This window comes from Lepidothrix coronata, unplaced genomic scaffold (genome assembly GCF_001604755.1).
Source record: "Lepidothrix coronata isolate B3197 unplaced genomic scaffold, Lepidothrix_coronata-1.0 Scaffold3, whole genome shotgun sequence".
NCBI classification, from domain to species: Eukaryota; Metazoa; Chordata; class Aves; order Passeriformes; family Pipridae; genus Lepidothrix; species Lepidothrix coronata.
This window is the reverse complement of record NW_016690183.1, coordinates 5,767,471-5,792,348: the sequence shown is the minus strand read 5'-3', so window position 1 is coordinate 5,792,348 and position 24,878 is coordinate 5,767,471. Positions and strand designations below refer to the sequence as shown.

At 37.8% G+C, this 24,878-nt stretch overlaps 1 protein-coding gene across 4 annotated transcripts in view; it reads right to left on the bottom strand.

Moving 5' to 3' along the window:
- Window positions 1–24,878, bottom strand: part of SUGCT (succinyl-CoA:glutarate-CoA transferase) — a 321,965-nt gene that overhangs the window by 284,276 nt on the left and 12,811 nt on the right. The gene's annotated exons all lie outside the window — the stretch shown is intronic.

Below are 24,878 nucleotides of genomic sequence, written 5' to 3'. Positions count from 1 at the left end.
TACAAGAGATGGCAAGGCTGGTCCTTTAGCAAGTACACACAATCTGTTTGCCAGGAGTTAGCAACAATGAAACGCAAAATACCAAAAATTTTTACAGAACTACATAAATACAGTTTTGTTCACCTGTAGAATTAACTTAAAACTAACAGCCAGAAGGATGTTCTCTTGCTTTTCTCTGCTATACTCACCATGTTCTTCTAACAACAATCACAAAATCTTCCAGTTGAGGAAGTCTTGTACAAGTAACTGAGGAGGTCACTCAAACCAGTGACCACCACCACAGAGGGTAAAGTCAACAGATAAAGAGCAACATTTGATTGATGGTTTCCATTAGTTCTAATAATGGCAGAGCCCTCAATAATCAGATTTAAGCATCTGTCCTCCTCAAAGAGGTAGCAAATTCAAACGCTATTCTCATGCTTTCATTTCCCTTTTCAGATATTTCCAGGAGAAATCCCTTGGCCACAGGAGTAGTTAAGAGATATTTGTCACAGACAAGATTCCTAGTTTGGCTGATAGTTTTAAGGCAACATTTCTGTATTATTCTTAGCTGTGAGGACAGTATTAATACTACATTATACCAACATATACTGCAAGATAAAAATTTCTGAGTCTTCTAGATTCCTTTTCATTATTCTCCTGGAATCTTCTCAATATACAGGCAGTCTGTTCAGTAGACATGACTGTCTAAAGATCGGCTTTGTTGACTACAGCAGACAATTAAAAACCATTTTTCATTGGGATAATCTTCTTCAGTTCATCCACTTGGGCAAATGCTGTTATGTACAAAATTCATAAATGGCTTCTAATGTACAGTGCAAGGGAATTATGATCACTTTAAACTGGAGTTAAAGCATTTTGTTACTTCAATTTACATATCACAACAATCAAAACACTAACCATACGGATTTCCCTATTACACCACAAACTATCTTAATTACTTGATATTTTTCTGGGGACATGAGATCCACATTGCGCAAAGCTGTGGAGGAACTCAACTTCTACACTCAGTGTCGCCAGGAGTATCAGAATATTACAGCCAACCCACTGACTTTGTCAATGTAGCCTCAAAACAAACATTTTGGAAGAAAGAATTCAACACTTTCCTTATGATCAAATCTGATTCTTATTGACGTCCTTACTCATAAGAGAGAGAAGAAAAAACCTACCAGTTTACCCAGTTTTATTCAAAATCATGTCTCTGACAACAGCTGACTCCGAGACCCCAAAGAGAACTTGCGACATTTCCTTTCATATTTACATCCATAAGTTTACAGCAAAGAACAGTGTATTCATTTTCAAACATAAGAGGACTAGCAAACAAAATACAGTGGATCCACCCAAAAATGCTCTGAAGGGCTCTAACTAGGCATATACCATTATCTCACTGGAATGAACTGTAGAATTAAAACCAGTTAAGTGTGTGGGGCCACTTCAAAAACAAAATCTTGCTCAATAAAAATTACTCAAAACAACTTTAATTGAACAGTGAAAAGCATATTGAAGCAAGTGAGAAATTACGTACTGGCCTCAATTATTAGCAAAGAAAAGACATCTCAACACATCTGCTCACACAAATGTTTTCATAAACAGAAAACAACTGAAAATTAAACATGTAGTATGTAGACAGAACAACTATACAATGCTTTGCAATGCTCTTCTGGAAAAGACAAACATCCATCCCTCAAACACTGAATTCAGGAAAGGTAAGAGGCAATAAGTTATGCATTTTAATAGGGGGGTTTTCAAATTTTTTTAAGTCCTTTCCACTACAACACCCTGGTTTCAAAATGAAAGGTATTATTTAATAGCTTTCTGGTTAAAATTAGAGGTTCTAAGGAGTGTTTAATTACTTTTCACAGGTCACAACAGATTAAAAAGAAAAAAAAAGGCATAATTCTGATTCGATCTAAATTCTGAATGGACAAAGTTAGTGTGGGGACAAAATCTGTTTTCACTGGAAACAGTTTACCCCAGGAACTATGGACATACAAATGCATATGGGAAAAGGCAGCCATTTACTTGTAGGAGTTAAGTAAAAAATAGCTATTGCCCAAAATGAAAGATCTCATTATCCAGACAAAAATCAAAGGCTGAACATTATTATTCTGGTAAACTACACAGGTCAATGGAGCAAGACAGTGCAGAAGCTTCAGAAATAACTATGAATACAAATACAAAAAGCTTGAAGGAGAGCCCAAAATTACATTCAGAAAAATTTCAGCCTGGTACACAGATTTTACCATAACTGTAATGTGTACACATACGTGTGCATATATACGTGCACATATACATAAATATATAAAATAACTGCTTAAAGATATAAAAATACCACCTGAAGTTTATGCTTGTCCAAATACCCTCTGTTCTCTCATACTTGAATTCAGCATGAAAAGAACAGATTTGCAATTCCACCCTTAACCCTAAATATAGGTTCCTGTTTAGTAAAACACAGTTAGTGGTTTAGAGTTTAGATTAAATGAAAAATACTTTAGGCTAAAAAGATAATCCCAGTTGGATATAGAGAGAATGGATTTAACAGTAATGGTCTCAGAAGGCAAGACAAAGGAAATTATTACACTCCCCTCTAGTGAAGCTTAACACCTTAGGCTACAGTCAATATTTAAATAGTCTTTAACAGTAGAGAATTTATTTTAGTTCCTTAAGTGCAGTGAATATATTTTTATTTTAGGGAATATATTTCAGAGGAGAGACAAAAGAATTTGAAATTAAATTTAATAAAACTGAGTGTTTTCTAAATCATTTCAGCTGCCTAGGTAGCTGCCTAGATGCTGAATCTCATATAAAGTTTAGATTTGTATAAAACAGAATCTGCAAGGAGCAAGAGAAAGTTGCACCATGCTAAATCCCTATTCAACTCCCAGAATCCCTATTCTACACCTTGCACTAGGAAGGCACATTTTATTCTGATAACTGCCACATCTTCATGTGCCTAGATCTCAAAATTGTTGCAGTATGAGCTGGTTTTCTCTACTGCAAAATGTAGATCAGTTTCACAATCAAACTGGGTACAAGACAACAATCGCCAGTGAGATCTCCAAGTGCTTCCTAAAAATTATCATTGTCAAAGCACTATTCAATCTGTATAGCAAGCTCTTGAAACTACCATAAACATAGACATTCACAGACTCACTGAATGGGGAAGGTTGGAAGGGACCACAGAGGGTCATCAGGTCCGACCTCCCTGCTCCAGCAGGGCTGTCCTAGAGCACATTGAATAAGATTGAATTCCGGTCAGTTCTCGGGTTTCTCAAGTGAGGGAGACTGCACAACCCCACTGGCTAATCTGTTCCACTGTGCTGTCACCCACAGAGTAAAGCAGTTCTTCCTCATGTTCAGGTGGAATTTCCTGTGCATCAGTTTCTGCCCATTGCCTCTTGTCCTATTGCTTGGCACCACTGACCAGAGCCTGGCTCCATCCTCCGACACCTCCCTTCAGATACTTACAGACATTGGTAAGAGTCCCCTCTCAGTTGTCTCTTCAAGGCTGAACAGGTCCAGTTCCATGAGTCTCTCCTCATAAGAGAGATGCTCCAGTCCCCTAAAGATCTTTGTCACCCTCCACTGGACTTGCTCCAGGAGCTCCATGTCTCTCTTGTACTGAGGAGCCCAGACTGGACACAGCACTCCAGGCAAAGCCTCACCAGGACTGAGCAGAGGGGCAGGATCACCTCCCTCAATGTGCTGGCAATGCTCCTCCTAATGCACCCCAGGATACCACTGGCCTTCTTGGCCACAAAGGCACATTGTAGGCTCATGGACAGCTTGTTGTCCACCAGGACTCCCAGGTCCTTCTCTGCAGAGCTGCTTTCCAGCAGGTCAGCCCCCAGCCTGTACTTTGTATTTGCCTTTGTTGAATTTCAGACAATTCTTTGCCTGTCTCTCCAACCTGACAAGGTCCTTCTGAAGAGCTGCACAGCGTTCAGCCACTCTTCCCAGCTTTGTGTCATCAGTGAACTTGCTGAGGCATCTGTCCCTTCATCCAAGTCACTGATAAGTAAGTTAAGCAATACTGGGCTCAGTACTGAACCTGCGGTACACCACCAAGGTTACAGATCTCCAATTAGACCCTGTGCCACTGATTATGACTACTAAAGGGTTATTTGCTTATTCAGCATAGTGACTTACACCTAAATCTTTCTCTCCCTGTCCTCACCCTGCAGCCAAGTCTATCTTCTACGTAAGAAAGTATACCTTTACTGTTTGAAGCTTTTTGTGAGCAAGCAAAATTAGCTGGGTATGAGACAAATATGAAAGAACTGGCACTGTCTACTTTGTATCAGCTTAAAGGGAAACATGGGCCTTTATGGGAGACATTTACAAAGCAAATGACATAGCCTTCCACCAGCAATCCTGTATTCCTCACAATTTCCACCAGCAATCTTGTACCCTTAGCTCAGACAAGAATGGAGAAAGGGACTTTACTGGTTCTATTTAGCATCCCCTGTTTTTCAGGGCTTTCCATGTAGTTAAAGACAAATTTGCCACTGAAAATTTTGAAAGAATTTTCTTAAACCAAGGTCTCCACCATCTCTCTTAGTTAGTCTGCAGCGTAACATACAGTGTAAGAATATTCAAAATGGGGCATCCTTAACTGAACATAAAAATATGATGTCTCTCTGGTCCTGTATTTATTTGTTCAATATTTGGATAAATATGACAATTAATATTTTATAAAATAAGATGGCTAATATGGAATAATGAAGCTCACAGCTGTTCTAAAAAGCCTCCAGGTTTTTGATGGCCAAATCTTTGGTACAGAGCAACAAGAGAAGATTTAAGGTGTCTAAAAATATTTATCTAGCAAAACTGAAAGATAATAATGTCAAGATAAATAGGAAATTATAATAGTATTAAGATCCTCATCACTAGCTGGGCATCATTACAGAAGTAACTTTATGCAAGACACTAATTGCAGCGGATAGAAAATTCATTTGGTAAAACGAATTGAAGCATATAGATTTCCTGTAAATATTGGCAATATATTCACATTCCAAATAAATCTAAGAGTCTGACTGTTACTATTATCCAACTAAATTACACTGGTATTCATACATCACAAGTCCTGACAAAGGGAAGGACTGAAAGTATTTCTTTCCCCCACATTTCTGAGAGACATATATTTAAAAAAAAAAAAAAAAAAAGACATTCTTCAACAGGAAATAAATCTTAGCTACTTCTCTAGGGTTGGTGTGACATTCCTGCCTGATGAAAGGGGGCCAATTAGTCTGAAATACAGAAGTCACCTCTGACACAACAAAGCTTATATTTCTGTGCTTAGTGTGCAGGTGTCATGTGATGGCACTCAAGGCTTGGAACATAGTACAGGAGAAATAATATTTGCAGGTATCATATGGGACAAAAGTTTGGAGGAAAAATAATATGTCCTAACAATCTCCCGCTAGTTTATCTGCTTTAAAATGGTCAATATATTTATCACATGAGAGACATACTTTGCTTCGGAATCCACCCTAAGAGAGACAAAAATAAATACTACGAAGTAAGAAAGGTCAGGCTGAAGATTAGGAAAAATGTAATAACGCTAAAAGCTGTTAGACTGCACAAAAGTGTTATTAGTCAAGCTGCCAAATGCCACATGCTCAAAAATGTCACACTAAATTTAAAAATGCTAGGAGGAAAAAAAAAAAAACAAAAAAACCCACCAAAAAACTCTGCTAGAAAAACAGACTAGCATGTCTTTCCAGGTTTAGCTTTGTAGTACCATACAAGCTTTCTAGAACAAGCAGCAGTCACAATTATTGAGGTCATGTTGCTGAGAACACAGTTGTGTTGGGCAGGACACGTCTCAAGGATGAAGGACCACCGCCTCCCTAAGATCCTGCTTTATGGTGAACTTGCCACCAGCTGCCGCAAGAAAGGAGCCTCAATGAGAAGATACAAGGACTCCCTGAAACAACATCTCAGCCTTGGTCATATTGATCAACATAACTGGTCTACTCTGGCCTCCAATCAGGAGGTCTGAAGACACGCCATCTATAACACTGCTGATGCCTTTGAGAACGCACGCAGGATCATTCTTGAGGAGAAAAGACAACGCAGAAAGAACCGTGTCTTGCAGAACATACCACCTAAGGAGTCTTTCTGCTGTGCCTTTTGCAACCGGACGTGTCTACCTCGTATTGGCCTTTTTAGCCACCAGTGTGCCTGTAACAAGCGTGGGTAGAGCCCTCCCCAAATCTTCGTTCACGAAGCCTAGCCGTGAATGACCATACGAGCTACAATATAGCTTTATTTCATTTTTTGCCAGATGACAGTGGGATTTTTTGATACATTTATAGCAGACATTCAACATCAATTTTAAGAAAGGAGACAAACCAAATAAAGAACTTTGTCCCAGACAAAGTTTCATGTGTCTGTAGATCCTATGCTATTCCAAGATGTGTACAGAACACACATTTGGACACCCCAATTCCTTGCTTAGGAGTTACTGATCATATGATGACAGAATTCCTAGTGTGTATAAAAACAATTTATTTCAGCTAGGAATGGCCTGAAAGTATCTGGGATAAACAGGCAGTAATGTGTTGCAATATCATCACTTTATGGACAATCACCCTAAAACCATATTTTTATGTAGGTTAGTTTAGATTCATTTGGGATATTTAAAAAGGTTAATGAAAATGCTTCTACATTTCTCAGGTTGTTGTGCATTTGATTTGTATTTCATGAAATTTTGCACTTAACCCGGGGCAGTGGGTCACAAACAGTTTGCACCTTTCACAAAACAACTCAGAAAGAAGTAAATCTCTCAAAATTACTAAAAGCACATAAACTGGAAAGGGGACAAAAACCTATTCAATACCTGAAATTACTACTCTCACTTCAATAAAGTATGCTTAAAAGCTAATGATGGCCCTGTAATTAAATGCTACAGGATAGTCTGAATATGATTTTCTGTGTCATAAAAAGAAAGGTCAGCATTTCTCATTATGACCTGTGTCCAAAATATTTGTATCACATGCTAGAGAAAACCAAAAGCCATAATTTCTGCCCTTCTTGATTTGATAGCATGATAAAACTTTATAAGACCAAATATAAAACACATTGTACTAAAAGGAGAGGAAAAACCAAGACAGAGACATGCTGTCAACACAGACCAGTTCCCTGTAGCTCAATTCCCACATGACAAATGACATTACAAAGTCAAGCTGTATAGGATATTCTGAGTAAAACATAGAAAAATATGTTCAACGTAGGCATTTCTACAAATAGGGACTAAACATTGTCACAAATTCAATCCAGATAGATGGCTATCCCTGCTGAATAACAAATTAATGAGAAACACCTTTTGGCTTGTTCTATTGCCAAAGGAAAGTATTCAATTAAAGAGAGCTTACATATTTACTTCATAAAGATTAATGAAACAAGCAGAAGAACATAAGCAATTCTCTGTGATGACAAAAGCCAAAATCTAACAGATGCATTATATGAAACTTTGCAATGCCAGAGCTGCCAAGTGCATTAGCAAAACGAGTAACGACTTTTGGAAAATGCTTGCCATGTGTTGTTCAGAAAGAAAGGAAGTACAACTTCCTGGGTAGGCAGGCTTAGTGGAGATGAGAACAGATAGGAGAAAGGTGAAGTCAGAACAAACTGCCAAGAGAGATGAAAGGATGCTAAAAAAAAAGTAAGTCTTAAGTCAGCAAGCATAAAATCTGATCAATCTGATAAAAGCATTTCATTTCCTAATTGATGATTGCAAATGTGTACAATATTTATTGCTTTTACACATGTTGATTTAGACATTCTAACCCCATATTTCAAACAAAATCAGGTGTTACATGTTGGAAGGCAAAGATAAAATAAAATTGTTAAATCAAATGCAAAGCTTTCTGCTAATATTTAGCTACTGAAAGACTAGAAGGGGACAAACAACAGCCTCTCCAGTTGTCCAACTCTGTTCCATTTTCATGCAATTTTGGGTACCCAGCCTCACACAATTCTAAGGTGCCCTCTAAGGGCACCAACCAAACTTCTGGGACACAGTCGCAAACCATTTCAAACAACGCAAGCCTGGTTTTCAACAGGCTTTTAATCAGCCCTGCAAACTTCTGGGCCATATTTTCTAGCTTTTCAACATGCCACATATAAGTTAAAAGAAGTTCCCTCCATCACCTAAACTGTAGTTACCCATGCTGCTATGACTCTCTTTGCTAAGTCAGCTACAGTTTAACTTGTCACTGTCTGAATTTCAAGGCAGAAGCAGCTTCCCAATCTAAGTGGGGTCAGTCTTCTACATCATCTCAGAAATCAAATGCATCACAGTGACCATTTTCTGAAAACATAATTTCAATTAAAACCTTCTAGATAACACTCAGGTTAGGTACTCGAAGTTCATTCCCCACCTTAAAGGAGGCTGATAGACACCCAAATTCCCCGTCATTGTTTTGGGCTTGCCCAACATTCCTAGCTGCACACTCTTAATGGTAACAAATCACTCCTTGTACCCTGCTTGGTACAGATAAAGCTGATCTTATGACTCCAAATACTTACATTGTAAATGCTAATTTTAAAATAATGAAGTCAATTACTCCCAGCAGTGTAGCAATGGCATACCCCCAGAACATCCAGGTTGCAAAACTTGCACAGAAACTCTAAATACTGAGACAAACTGTCTGTACTAACCTCACCTACTTTGCTAGGACTGCTCTACCCACCCACCTCCGCCCCACCATTACTACTAAGGTAAGGGAGTAAATATTTTTGAGAAACACCTGACTAACTCTGGAAACCAGTCAGGAGTCAACAGAAAGACAACAGACTTCTCAACAGATACTAATAATCTTGCTACTTCTTGTAGTGAAAAAAATGTTTTAAAACTAAGGAGTACCTGTAAGGTGTATATTCTATGAATATTTATAATGCTATGGCCAGGCAGTATAATGTCAGGATAGCCTCAGAGAAGTCTAAACTCTGAGGCCACAGATACACCATAGCTTCTGATAAGGACATGATTATCTATGACCCCATGACAGAAATGTAAAGTAACCACTTAATTACATAATTATTTCTCATCTGAAACGATGTTCATTCTAAAGTGGATATTACCTGAAGAAATATTCATTTGTTGTGACTATACATAGTTATGCTGACAGACAAATCTGTGCAGCAGTGTCCAGTGAAGAAGTTGACCTTGACTAAGCACTCCACCTGGGGGTTGCATGTGCACAGGCAAGCACAGTGTGAGAATGTGTACTGTGATGCTGAATTCTCCCTCTAAGATTGAATACATAGTCCCTCAGGGGGCAGAAGCTGGAAAAGTGTGTCAAACGAACTCAAAATCAGTAAAGAAATTTTTTTTAGCTTTCCAAACATTTCCCCAAAAATTTTCAAAAAAAAAAATCCGTACAGTTTCATTCCCAAGAGGATTAAGTTACATGGAATGCAACACATTCTTAAAAATCCAAGCTGTCCTTTCAAACCAATAGTTCTCTTTAGTCTATACACACAAAATATGTAAACAATTCAACACTTACTCTCTTCAAAGAATGACCTACCTCCTATTTCTGAAATCATTAACTGTAGTATGGATTTCATTTGCAGTCCTGATATAACATTAATTTTCTGTGCAACCTAATGAAGGTGTAAATCCCATCTTGAAGTTTAAATGAACTGTTCTTGCAGATCAAATAGAAGTAGAAAGCTTCACTAACTTACCAATACTTTAGAGACTAAATGAACATTAACAAAAAGTGAATGAACCTTTTCTTGGAAATACACCTAAAAGTGATCTTGAATTTTCTTAACATTAACAGATTCCCTGATTACACAATGCATAGTTAACTATAATAGTGGCTGATCATTTACAGGAATTTAATATGCAGAGTGGTAAAAAGTAAATGCATCTGGTTACCTGAAACAGATAAATCTAATAACTGATTAATTCAATATATTGCCTAATTTGAGTATTTTTCTACCAACGGATTTTGCCAACTAGCTCTTTAGGAATGGTCATGTGTGAAAAGAATCTTTTCCTTCAGAAAAACAAAACAAAACAAAACAACAACAACAACAACAACAAAAAACCTGTAATGGACGACAGCTATTTTGCATACTTGAGTTTTTACCCTTTATAAATATTTTCCTAATACAATACCTCTAATCAAATTCTCTGACTTGTATCTCATTGATGAGAAGCACCTTCTAAATAAATAAAACACAAAACACCACAAAACAAGATACCAGTCTGAAAAACTGAACAAACTTTTGACTGGACATTGGTACTCAAACATCTTGGGACATCACTTTGTGAAGGTTTTCAGAACTGCAATAAGTTAATAGAATTAGAAAAATTATAGCAGAGGAGATGATATCTTTACTTCCAGACCACGTATTATACCATATTCAGGCTTTTCAGTTTTAATCTTAAAAGAAGTTCGATTCATTAATAAATTCATTCCCACATCTCTTAAGATCATGACTTTAACTTGACAGAAATAAAAGAAACTGACAAACAATCATATATTATATGTCTGAGCAGGTACATGATATATAGTGTCCCTTCTTATTGTACAAAGACTATAGTTTTATATGAGTAAGCACCTTGTAGTTGCAGTTCCATAAAATTATTTTGAAAGATGTAGTCTCTTAAAAGAGGTTACAAAATTCTGGCCTCAAATTTTCCTCTTGAAATGGTGGTCAGGGTTCACTGTAAGACATGATCATAATGGCACTAGGTAACCCTGTCCTCACTTTGCAATACCCCTGGACAAAAAGTCATTTTGTCTATTAGAAAGCTTTTCTGAACGTTAAATCGGAATTTTTTTTTGCTCAAATTTTAACAGTTAATTCTTGTCCCTTGTATAACATATTATTCTCAAGAGTTTACACTTATGAAAAGGCTGTTATCCACAAAACTATTCTCTTTACACCCTTCTATCGCAGTAACATCCACAACTTCCTATGTCAAAGTTTTCTCTACAAGACAACTTGCAGATCAGTGGGTTTCAGTTGTTGGCACAAACATTGGGATACGAAACGCTTTTAATGATCAAGTACATGGAAAAGTGCCAGATATTGCCACCATTTTGGTCTCTAAAAATGACAAAAATAAGACTATTTTTCAATAGTTTCTGTCTTCTACACCCAAAACTGTTTTCTTTTTGTTTGTTAGCTACTGACTGTTTTATTTTATAACATTTTAAAAACATAAGTAATGAAAACCATATGCTTACTAAGAAACATTTTCAGGTCAACACCGGCTACTTACAGTCTCCCTACAAATCTAGCAACACCCACAGACAATACCGTGAAAGGGCACAACAAACACACTGGATCTTTGCACCATTTTAATTAGTTATACTTGCTTCTTTGGTGAAATCTCAAAAACTCACCATCTGAAACAGTAAAACAAACAAACAAACAAAAACCAAACCAAAACAAAAAAAATCCTGCAATCATCATGAAGTTTAATAAGTACATCAGACAAGGAAAAAAGTTTAATAAAACAAGATAAAGCAGATAAGAATGCTACTTGACAGGAGATTCCCTAAAAAACATAATTCATTTGGGAACCAGGAGAGAAATCTTTAGTGATAACAAACAAAATGTTTCATGATCTTTTCTTGTGTCTTCTCTTTAGACTATTACAACTCAAACACAATAAATACAACAAAAGCCTACTCATGGCTTCTGAAGATGCTTAAAATCTTCCAGATTTATTCCTGTTAACTTAACTAGGCATCAGTCCAAGCATAATAGCTTTTGAAAAATAGACATTAAACCATCAGTAAGTGTCTCCACAGTCATACTGTGTTGTCTTGCTGTTCATATCCAGGATTTTCAGTGCTTAATCTGGTTTCGTTCCCTGTAAACTAACCCAGTGTCAAATCTTATGATTCACAGGCTCTCTGTCTGATATGGTATTCTTCATTAGGCTAGAGTCCAAAATTCTGAAGTTTCAGATTTTATACAAAATACTGCTATGTAGATGAAAGAACAAGCAATTGAGCGAGAAGGCATAAGAAAAATATTACCTTCATGCACAGCTGAAAGTCAATACTTAATTTTAAAGCAAGCACGAATTATGACTTGTTCATTAAACTTTGTATATGCTTCATATTGAACAAAGAATGGGAACACAGTGTTTCAGAACAGCACTCATTTTCAACTGTTTCTTATTCCTAAACTCACAGTATTTTGGATATTCAAGCTATGCGTGACTGAAAAAACAATAGTGGAAAAAAACCAGCTCAGCCCTCCTGCTAGGATGCTTAATGGCAGTGCAAAAGGATAGCTCAATAATTTACAGGACAAAAAAAAAATTAATGCACTCTAGCTGCTGGTGGTGTGCTGATGACAGAAGCAGCACAAAGTCAAAGATTTAGTGTCAGTCAGCTAAAAAGCCCACCTTCCTGGAGGTGCACAGCAGATCTGAATCATGCAAGGATATCAATCCTACTAACAGAGAAGGGATTCTGTCAGCTCCCATCTGTTTCTCAGCAACCTTTTTTACAACATGCCACCTTTCAGCTTCCACTCTTTTCATACTTATTTGTGTCACTGATATACTTTGGAAGTTTGATCTGTGTCATTGTCAGAGCCCTTTAGTACTCTGGAGGTACTGGCAAAACCCTGTAAATACAGGGAAAATACAGCTTTCTGGACCAAATCGCACTTCATACTAGAATGTAAAACCGTTTACAGAGAAACACCTCCAAGCAGACCAATTTTACCAGCAAAAGTTTTGTTAATATAATAACATTTGCTAATGGCTTCTGCCAAAAAAAGTAGACCAGCCGGCATTCACACCTCTTCTCATTCCTGACCAGCACAGCTGTGCTGATAAAAGCCTGTTGTACAGAAAACAATGTTCCAAAAAGTTTGTCAACCAGCTGAATTTTACAGAAGCCTCCTCTTTTGAGTAGGCTTGTTGGGGCCTGTGCTAATTTTACAAGCTGTAGAGAAAAACATATAAACCCACCAGCAGCAAGAATTTGTTTTAAGTAGGAAAGTTATCCTTTGATATATTTGACACAGCATAATTATATTAGTCCTATACAAGGAGATATCTTTGGTTGTATTGTAACACACCCCAAAAGTGGGCGTTACTTCACATGTGTAATACTTATATTTCAATCACTCCAGAATTGAATACACACTTTTTGTGTATAATATTGGTTAAAAAGCATTGTTGCCATCCTCACTAGAAAAAACATTAAGACTCCAAAATAAAGTGCATTTTGCTTCTGCTCCAGTTAAGAGCCATAAAGAAAGCTTAATTGCTCTGCAACACACCTCAGTCAAACCTTGCTGTTCACATTTTGCTCTGCAATCTGCTGGCAACTCATGTTCAGCAAAGGGGTTGTAAAGGTGTATTTAGAGGTGTTTAAGCATAGAGCAGCATAAGAATAGGAAAAAAATGCACTAGATTAGATTCAAGGTCCAGCTAGCTACACATCCAGTCTCCAAAAATGGAGAAAGACACGATGCCAAGATGAACAGGATAAGCCTATCTAATACTATTCTTGAGTACTCTCCCAGCTTCCAACAGTTTGCAGCTGACAGCCTTCCAAATAAGTAGATAAAGTTATACAAAACCTTCCCAAATCAACTGTTTAGGGGTAAGACATATAGAAAACCTTTGCAAGTCTCAGGGCCTTAGGGAAAGCAGACACTTTGGACCTACTTAATCACAACATAAGCAAGAAAAACAAAAAGAAAACTGAAGATTTTGAACAACATTATAATACTTTTAACACACAACCCCAAAAATCCAAATCCTATAAATCAGGCTTTTTAAACAGATGATGCTTAAAAAGAAATATGAAAAAGATGTGAACAATAAAAGTATAAGTAATTCAAAGTAATCTCATTATTTGTCATCTGTTTGCAAGTCTGATTAACAGTGGAGTCAATATTTCCCAGTCTTGGTCATTAGGATTTTTTTTTCAGTAAAAGTAAAATTTATTATGAAATAATCTAACTTTTTATTAAGAAAAAAACACCAAATATATTACTAAACCCAGTACAGAAAAAAAAATAACCCTGGGTCTAACACACCCACATAAAGCTTTTCATTTGTGTCCAGAAAATCGTGAGGTGAACACCTGCTTGCAGATGGATCACCTATGATACAAAACAGACAGCTGGAAAGATTTAGGAGATCTTCATAAGCAGTAAAAATTAAGTTCTTTATACATCTTCAGAAGGTACACCCTGCTTGTGAAGCTGTGTTTAAATAGGATTGTAATTGGCACCATGGGCTGAGAAAAGAAATTAAAAGCTCCCATTGGTCCTCATCATTAAGTTCTGAATAAAGCAGTCAACTCCTGGAAGGCTATAACAATATTTGCTTTATTTTATATATAAATAACATTTACAAAAATTAAATTTCATGTGTTTAGGACTGCAGTTTATATTCCATATACTAAGTTCTTTCCTCCAGGAAGAAATACTGGCCACCAAGTACCAATCCTAATGTAGCGCACACTGTTCTGAAATGGGTCTCATGCAAAGCACAAGGAGGTTTGGGATTTTACAGGTTACTTTCAACAAGATAGAGTGAAGGAGAGGTACAATACTACCTAAACATTTACTGCCAAAACAAAGCAAGTTCTTAAAAACTTTGTACTTAAGGGAATTAATGTGAAATACTTAAGGGCAATTTTCAGAAACATCAGCTAAAGTACCACCTCACTTTAAATCAATGGATTTCTATTTTCATAATCTCCTTTATGAAGTTTTGCATTTACACAAATCATCTTTTGATCCAAAAAAAGTACTGAGACTACCTATACAGCACATACTGCTACACTGATAAATGACAACCAGTTAGGCCACAACAGCAATGCAGTGATAATACTTGAGGTCCTACTTACCTTGCTGATTTACAGACAGCTCCTTTTTTTTTTTTCCTACACAACACTATCAAGTGATGTAAATGTATTCTGACTGGCCTCAAAAGTTCCCTTTTGTAAAGGAAAGAAGCTACTTAAACAGATCAAAGTAGTTCCCTCAGGGAATTTACCAGCAGAACTACTTACCACCTAAGACCACCACTGACACACCAATGCACCCCTGCAGTGATTGATTGCTTTCTTAGAAACAAGAATTGTTTCTTCATTCACGACAACAAGTGATTTCTTTTTCTAAGTTATAATGAAAAAGTTCTTTTTTGACATCATTGATGTGGTATTTGGACATCTGCATTTCTGCCAATTACTTTCCGCACATAAGCGACTACTTTGCCTTTTAAAATTAAAGTTTTCAGGTATGATGGCTCAACCCAAAGGAAAAAGTGACACAACTTAGATACTCAAATACATATGACTAGAAGTTTTTTAGGCAAGGTACAAATCTGCTTATATATCTACAAAGAAATCAGGCATGGTCGACTCACGAGATATTGCAAAACTCTACCTCTTCCACATTAAATTTTTTCTAAATATTAAATTTAGAAATTCTACTCGCAAACACTGTTTAATACAAATAGAGATTAGAATTGTCTCATCAGATTCTTTAGTTGCTTTATTCATATGGTGAATGCAGGAAGTAAGGAACAATAGTTTGACAAACTGTCCTACTCCCTGGAAGCAGAGAGATAGCCGGCTCCTTGGCTTTGATTTATATCAAGCAAACTTCCAATCATAATTTTATTTAACTTCTTTCTGAGACTATTGCTCTACAATATTTAATACTTGTGCTATATAAATTAAAACTGTGTCCAATTCTTGCATAAATTCATATTTAGAATTAATATAGTCTTAAAAGCCTCAGTTCATTTCATCATATATTGATGGCCACCTCAGGTATCCGAATTATTACACATGAGAAGTATAATAAACTCTTAGAGCTCCTGCTGCATGCCATAAAGCTCATTCTTACTGCAAAAGAAACAAGCCACCAATCTGTGCAAACATGCAGTTCACACTGGGAATTACAAAGCAACACATCAGTGCAGGTCAGAAAAGCACTGAAGTATTCAATATCTGTATAATTTTTTATGTTGTATGTTGTTCTTGTAGTCCCAATTACTTAACTCTCTGAAAACAGAGACAATCCACTGTCATGTTTGAACTCTTATTTTAATTACTAGCTCACAAAATTTTTCTTTGGATCTTTTTTTCTTAACACATTCATTCTTTGAATTCCAAGTGGCATTTCGGCTACTTCTACACATTAAGCAGAGATATTATTTCTTATGTTTTCACATACTGTCAGGATCTTTATTTAAGAGCTACTGTGTGGGAATGTACAGAATGCTTGAGGAAGAGATGGTTAGATGGCCAACCACAGTACTTCCTCCTCATCACGGCAGCATTTTTTTTAAGGAAAAAACTGAGGTTCCAAGCTACCTTTCATATGCAATGTTTTTCATCTACAGATTGTTCTTCTCTTAACTTTGTTCACTTTTCTACAGTTTTTGAAACATGGTACCTAGAAGTAGACTTCGCCTTCCAATCTTACCAATGCAGAAGAGGGCAGAGAAACACTAATTCAAGGCCATGTTCATTTTTACATAATCCAGTATGATACTAGCCTTTCATCTAACTATATCATCACTGACTCATGTTCAACTTTGATCATTCCCTATCATTACAACCAAGTCTTCTGAGAACACTTCTCTAACTCAGTGTGTTCCCCATCCCATATTAAAATTACCTGATTATTTCTGATTAAGCACAGTACATTGTACTCGTTCCAACCTTTAATTCTGTCCTTTTTCTTCTATTTATGTAAGCAATTTGATCACAGTATTTTTTAATTGTAATCCTGCTGTAAAAATTGACTCCCTTACAGCTTTGTGGGCCTTCAGAGCTGCATAGAGTTCTCAGGCCACTAAAGTGCACCTTTTACATCACAACTTCATCACACGATTGTCCATGGGGCTGTGCTGACACAGGGACTGTTGAGAAGGGTTTCAATCCCGGGCTTTAGGAAGAAAAACTGAGCAGAGTTCCTGATGCCAGCCCTTCATGACTCTTCACACCCCCAGATAATATTCTAAAGGACAGTGTAAGGATGCAAGGAAAGTGATGTCTTCTACTTGTAAATCAGCTCCAGGATCTTCTTGCCCCTCAAATCTAAACCCCATAACAAACACCCAGTAGCACATGATCACATGAGAATTTTGGGTTCATCCCAAAATTCCTATTGCATTCCTTTACTTATTTTAAACAAACAAAAAAAAAGAAATAAAATCAAGAAATGTCAGTTTTGAGGCATTTTCTTCCACATCAATCACGAAGCATCTGTAGTTATTATATAACAAAAAAGCTAAGATATCAGGGAGTTTCTGATCACTCTTGAAGCAATTTTTTAATTATTTCTTGTACATCACGCTTTCCTAGCTTGTCCATGAAAGCATTACTCAAAAGCATCAAAAAATTTACTACAGTCAAAATATACTACAGTCAAAGCACAAGTTTTATTATTCTGCTATAGATAAGTAGTTATATTGTCCCAAAAATAATTTGTATATCCACAAATCCAGTCTCCTAATCAACTCCTCAAAAACTGGTCTCAGACCATTTTAGCCCTAGACCTTGGTTAATAACTTCTCTCAACTGGCCACTCAGACAACTTCAACCTATCAAAAAAATGACACATGGTCTTTGATCTGTCCATCTTCCAACTCCATAATGCAAAAAACAACAGATTAGAGAAGCTTGATTTTTGTTTGTCAGTGCTGAAAAGCTCTATTTTTATCAAATCAAACTCAGGTAGAAGCTTCACATTTTTCTCCTCCAAATGCTTTATTCAGTCACTGTCAGCACTTAAGTTTATAACTCAAGGCTTGTGAACCTGTGATTTTTGTGTTTTAAGAACCGTATAATGTTCAGAGTTTTCCAGATTTCCCTCCTTGTTCTTAAACCACATGAAGAACTACTGACTACTGGAAGCACAACACCCAGGTTGTTCTGACAGTGCCTCTTTCCACGCATCAGACAGTACATTATTTTCTATTATTAGAAAACAATATATCAGTTGAAAAATTCTCTATGAACATCTTTTACTGAAGACTGGTACCAAAACATCAATCCTCTTTTTTGCAGCTTCCAGAATTTTTAATTAACTCATTCTCAAAATTTTTGCTTCTTTTAATATATTTAAAAGACACCTGTAACTGTTTAAATCCTCAGTTAAGTCTTTAATTTCCATTTCGCTCTGCACATAATCCAGCTTGAACTGCCTACTTGGTTCAACCAGCCTACACATGTTGCAATGCAGGTGTTATTTTTAACCTTCTTTTTTTTTGTCTTTTTTTCTTTTTTTTGCCCTTCCAATTTGTTGTGCCTAGTTTTATGGTCATTTTGCCTTTGTGCAATAACAAAAAAAATGTCCTCTTGTTAGAAATTTTGAGTCACAAATTTTAATAACTTTTGAATAGATAAATGATCAAGATCATTCCTATAGCGGCTATTATTTAGTTACAACTGCAACTGAGTCAGCTTCTTAATACAACTTGGTTTCTTACTTGTATGCTATCAATAAATAATTTACACCATCAATAAATTATTTTGCCCAGTGATTTTTTTAAACTTGAGCAACCATTTTTTGGCAGTTAATCTATCCGTTTGTACCAGTTAATTATATACAGACTAGAACCATATAGAAACCACAAAAATACCAATTGTCAGAGGAATGAGTAGGTGTGAAGACACAGACACTCAAAGTTATCTATAATTTTAGAGGCCAGAAACACTTAGTAAGAGGGATCCTATAAACTGCATCCAAACCAAGGCAATTCCACATCTTACCACAGTTAGTTCACAAATTAGAGGATCTGAAGAACACTTTGGCTAGCCTTTGCCCAGCAAAACACACTGCAGATGGCTTTTCTTTCTTAAGAAAATACTGGAGACAAAGTAGTATATGCATCAAAACTATAACATTACATCTTCTCATTCTACAAATTCTACAAATTATCAGGACAAAACAATGTACTGGGAAGTGCCAAATGTTGGGTTTTTTTAAGTTATTATTAACCTTTATGTAAATGGGTAAAGAACTATTTTCCTTTTCATAGATTCAGCAGAATCACTCAAGAGACACAGAGGATTTACTTACTGTTTTGAAATGTGTTCATTTATGGATCTTTAGGACTTTATATAAATTAAATAAAAGCTATATATACAACAATTCCAGATTCAGACCCATAGGAAACTCAGGTGACACATAACACTTCTATAAAACTTTTGCTTCTCTTTCCACCTAATTTTTTCCCTTTTACCATGACACAGTTTGCCAACAAACAGTTTAGTACAGTCAAAATATTTGTACCTTCAGAATTAAGACTAAGTACTTTGGGATAGAGACTACAAATCCCCAAGAAATGTAATCTGTTACAGTTAACACAAAGTTAATAAAAATACCAATCTCAAAAATTTATCTTCATAGTTACTTTTGGTTTAACTAAGAATATATCTAAGATTTTCCACAACTATTGCTATGTACAGTGGCAGATCCCAGAGAGTCACGATCAGGGGCACAAAGTCTGGTTGAAGGCCTGTCACTGGAACAGATTGCTGAGAGGGATTGTGGAGGCTCCCTCAGTGGAGATACTCAAAAACTGTCTGGATGCAATCCTGTGCAATGTGCTCTGCGATGATCCTGCTTGAGCAGGAAGGTTGGACCAGAAAACTCACTGTGGTCCCTTCCAACCTTACCCATTCTGTGATTCTAAATTCAATTTCTTTAATGCATAAAGACACCAAAAAGTCTTTACAGGAGTAGAACTTCCTTAAAAGAAAACTTAAGCATCACATCTATATTCTAAGAAATTAAATGATGTAAAACACTGAAACAAGATTTCATAATACCATGAGCAACATAAAAAGTAGCCTGAATATGATACAAAGTATTACTGCCTAGAAAAGGAGGAGAGGAAAAAAAAAACAACAAAAAACAAAAAACCAACGCTATCTTTTGAAAAACCTACACACAAGAGAAGAGTAATCACAATTCATTCAGATTAGCAGAGCAAAGGGGTAGGGTAGAGAACCTGAGAGGAGTAGCTTTCATCATCTAAAAGCAAACCATAAAATTCTTTGAGAACATAATACTTTCAGAGACTTTAAGGAAAAAAAAAAAAGTGCTTTGATTTGAAAACCATGTTGTCCTTTTAAACAGTGCCCCCTCCTGTTCAGGAATAAACTGTGACTTTCTCAGTGAGAGCGTTACACAGACCATACAGATACGGTCACTCCCTTGTGATCTGTACATTATTTAATTTAACCATCCAATTTTCCAGACCTTAAACTAATCTCAACCACAGAACTGTCAAAATACATTATATTTAAACTAGTTCTAAGATTATTCTCATCAGCAAGCCAACTTGTGAGTGAGAACAGGCAATTCGGAGCTCAAGTGCACTCAAAGGAACAGGAACATTGGGAAATATCCCGGAAATCCTCAAAACCCTGCAGCAGTCACTGCAGAGTTGAATACACTCAATCAGAGCTGTTTGGATAAGAAACTCAGTTTGCTAATCATGACTTCCAAAATACCATAAAAGAGAAAACATCTGGCATACCAATGCCTAAACTCTTCACCTACATATGATCTTGGGCTTTCAGAAAAAACTGTACTGTATTTCATTTTACTATCACAAAAAATTTGCAATAGTCCAAAATTTAGAGAGGCAACTCTGCACAAACATTATTCCTGTATTTAAGAAAAATGGTTCAATTCTATTAAAGTTATAAAGTAATATCTCTTCTAAGGAGCATGATATATTTTATATTCTGATAGATTTATATTCTGATATTATAGATTTTATATTCTGCTACAATATGTCCCTATGCAGCTGAACCAGTCACCTCCATATGTTTCACTCTCCAAAGACATATTTGTTAGTACTACAAGGCTAAAATCTCTAACAATACAGTTCAAGAAGAGCATGCTTCCATCATACCACACAAACTAGCAGTCTGTCCTGAAAAATGTGCATATGCTTTCACCACAGACCAGCAGAGCATGCTCTAGCCCACTTTTCCTTTCTACTTACTGCTCACACCTATTGTGCATGATGATAGCACTCAAAAAGAAGCATAGAGAGTATTCCCCCCTACTCCATTGCTATTAGAACTGCTATACAAAAAAGGAGAAACAGAAAAAAAAGGTTAGAATGAAGTTCCTGAAGGACTGGAGAACATGATTAGCTGTAACAGGAAGTTGGTAGGAAAATATGAAGTCAAAAGGAGGTAAGGGAAATGGATCTTTGATGAGGAACTGAACTAGTGAAGGGAGGAGTATGAACTGGCCAAGCTGGGCAACCATGGCTAGCAAAAAGCAGGTATAGACCAAGAAGAGGGCACAGAGAGGTCATGTAGGTAGGAGGCTGAAAAGAATAGAAATACCAGTTTGTAGGTCATCAGAATTGAAGAGAATGGGAGAATAGAAGGAACCATACAGTATTAGAATTGGGATTGATTAGACTAAATTTCACGGTGATACCGTAAATTAAACCAAGAAGTACAAAGGACATAGTAAATGAAAAGTAAGCTGATGATATCTCTATGATATTTTACCTACCATCCAGAAGGGAGGTATGGAGTATGTATGAAATACATACAAGTGTTGTTCTATTACAGATGGCACGTATGAACCACTCATGATCCCATGACCAAGGCGATTTACTTCGAACAGCCCTGCCCAATCTGGCTCACATCAAGCACATCAAGCAGTACAAAACAGAAATTCCTATATAACAGAACACACAAGAACAGCATCACTAGTAGTGCACTCATTCAGCATCTGAACCACCTCAAGGATCTGGCAAAAAACCTAACCTGTAACAGGGTAATGGCTACTATCATTGTAATAACAAACACAAAATGCAGCCAGCAGGTGCTGAACCAGTCAGTGCCAACTATATAGGGACAATAACTATTTTTGATACAAGCCAAGATGCCACGGGCCTTCTTGGCTGTCTGGGCACACTGTTGGCTCATGGTCAGACAGCTGTCGAACAGCATCCCAGGCCCTTTTCCACTGGGCCACTTTCCAGCCACTCTGCCTCCAGTCTGTAGCACTGCATGTGGTTGTTGTGACCTAAGTACAGAACCCAGCACTTGGCCTTATTGAACCTCATACACTTGGCCTCGGCCCATCAATCCAGCCAGACCAGAACCCTCTCCAGACCTTCCAGCAAATCAACACCCCTGCCCAACTTAGTGAGGGCGCCCTCAATCCCCTTGTCCAAATTATCAGTAAAGATATTAAACAGGACTGGCGCAATACTGATCCCCGGGGGACACCACTAGTTGCCACACATCAACTGGATTTAGCACCATTCACCACCACTCTCAAGGCCTGGCCATTCAGCCAGTTTTTAACCCAGTAAAGAATGCACCCATCCAAGACACAGGCTGCCAGCTTCTCCATGAGAATGCCACAGGAGACAGTATCAAAGGCTTTACTGAAGCCCAGGTCCATCCACTGCCTTTCTCTCATCCACTAGGTGGGTCACCTGATCATAAATGGAGATCAGGTTGGTCAAGCAAGACCTCCTGTTCCTAAACCCAGGGTAACTAGGCCTGTTTCCTGTTTGTCTTGTACATGCAGTGTAATCACACTCAAGATAATCTGTTCCATAACTTTCCTGGGCACCGAGGTCAGGCTGACAGGCCTGTAGTTCCCTAGATCCTCCTTCTGGACTTTCTTGTGGATGGGCGTCACATTGGCCAATCTCCAGCCATCTGGAACCTCCCTAGTTTGCCAGGACTGGTGACAAATGATGGAGAATGTCTTGCTGAGCTATTCTGCCAGCTCCCTCAATATCCTAGGGTGAGTCCCATCCAGACGCATGGACTAGGAGTGTCTAAGCGGCACAGCACGTCACTTAACTAATTTCTGCTGGATTGCAGGGGATAGATTCTGCTCCCTGTCCCTGTCTACAAGCTCAGGTAGATAACTGGTCTTTCTGTTAAAGACTAAGGCAAAGAAGGCGTTAAATATCAGAGCCTTTTCCTCAGCCTTGGTTACAAGGTTCCCCTTCACATCCAGCAAAGGTTGGAGATTTTCCTCCTTTTGTTGTTAATGTACTTATAAAAACATTTTTTATTATCTTTCACAGCAGTGGCCAGATTAAATTCTAGCTGAGCTTTCACCTTTCTAATTTTCTTTCTACACGACCTAACAACGCATGTGCTCTTCCTGATTTCCCTGCCTCTTCTTGCAAAGATGATAAACTCTCTTTTTTTCCCTGAGTTCCTGTGAAAGCTCCCTGTTCAACCAGGCCAGTCTTCTTTCCCAACAGCTTAAAGACATGGGGACTGCCTGCTCCCGCATCTTTATGATTTCCTTCTTAAAGTATGTCCAGCCTTCCTGGGCCTCTTTGTTACTAAGGGCTGTTTCCCAAAGGACTCTCCAAACCAGTGTCCTGGACAGGACAAAATTTGTCTTCTGGAAGTCCAAGATAGTGAAATAAGGAAGGGGGCCAGCAAAAACTCTAAGAATTGAAAACTGTCATTTCATGGTTGCTGTGCCCAAGACAGCCTCCAACCACCACAGTTCCCACCTGCCCTTCTCTGTTTGTAAACAGCAGGCCCAGCAGGGCACCACCGCTGCTAAGCTCACTTACCAGCTGCATCAGGAATTTATCTTCCACACACTCCAGGAACCTCCTAGACTGCCTCCCCTCTGCTGTGTTGAGTTTCCAAGAGACATCCAGCAAGTTAAAGTCTCCCATAAGAACAAAGCTAGTGATTGTGAAACATCAGCCAGCCACTTACAGAACAGTTCGTCTGCCTCTTCATCCTGGTTGGGTGGTCTATAACAGACTCTCACCACGATGTTTGTCTTGCTAGCCATCCCTGATTGTTACCCATAGACACTCAACCTTATCACCATTATGCTTAAGCTCTAAACAGTTGAAACACTCCCTAATATACAAAACCACCCCACTGCCTCTTCCTCCTCACTTGACCCTTCTGAAGTGCTTGTAGCCACCTATTGTAGCACTCCAGTCTTGTGAGTCATCCCACTGCGTTTCCATGAAGGCAACTGCATCATAGCCTTCCTGCTGCAGAATGACCTCCAGCTTCTCCTGTTTGTTACCCACCCTGTGTGCATTGGTGCAGATTCACTTCAGTTGGGCTATTGATTTCATCCCCAACTCTGGCATGCCTCCTCTAGGCTAATTTCTAGTGACCCTGGTCTTATCACCTTTCCCCTTCAAACCTAGTTTAAAGCCCTCTCAATCATCCTTGTCAACTGCTGGGCTAGAATACTTTTCACCCTCTTACAGAGGCAAGTCTCATTGGTCTCCATCAGGCCTGGTGCTGTATAAACTGTTCCATGTTCGAAAAAGCCAAAACTGCACCAATGGCACCAGTCTTTAAGCCATGTTGGTTGGTTCCCCTGTTTCTTTCAGCACTCTTCCCTGCTACTGAAAGGATTGAAAAAAACACCACCTGTGCTCTTATCCCTTCAACCAGTCATCCCAGTTCCCTGAAGGCCTTTTTCACTGTTCTAGGATTTTCTCCTCAACCTCATCACTGCAAACCTGGACACCCAGAAGTAGGGTGGGTCGAATCAGTCCAGGGAATCTTCTAGTAATATCCCTTACCCAGGCCCCAGGGAGGCTGCCGATGTCCCTGTGGGATAGGTCTGGTCAGCATACGGGGTATTCAGTTTCCCTCAGAAGGGAGGGACCTACAATAATTATCCTTCTTTATTTCTTAACAGCCATAGTTGTAATGTGTCTGGTTGATTGACTTGCTCCAGATAGATCTTCACCTTCACTATTTGCCTGACCCTCAAGTTCCAGAGCCTAGTACCTATTCCCATCTTCCTATCTCCCTTGAAAAAAAGAAAAAAAGGCACAAAAAAGTTATTGATTGAATTGTAATATCTAGAATTAGGTCACGGAGCTTTTAAAAATCAAATCA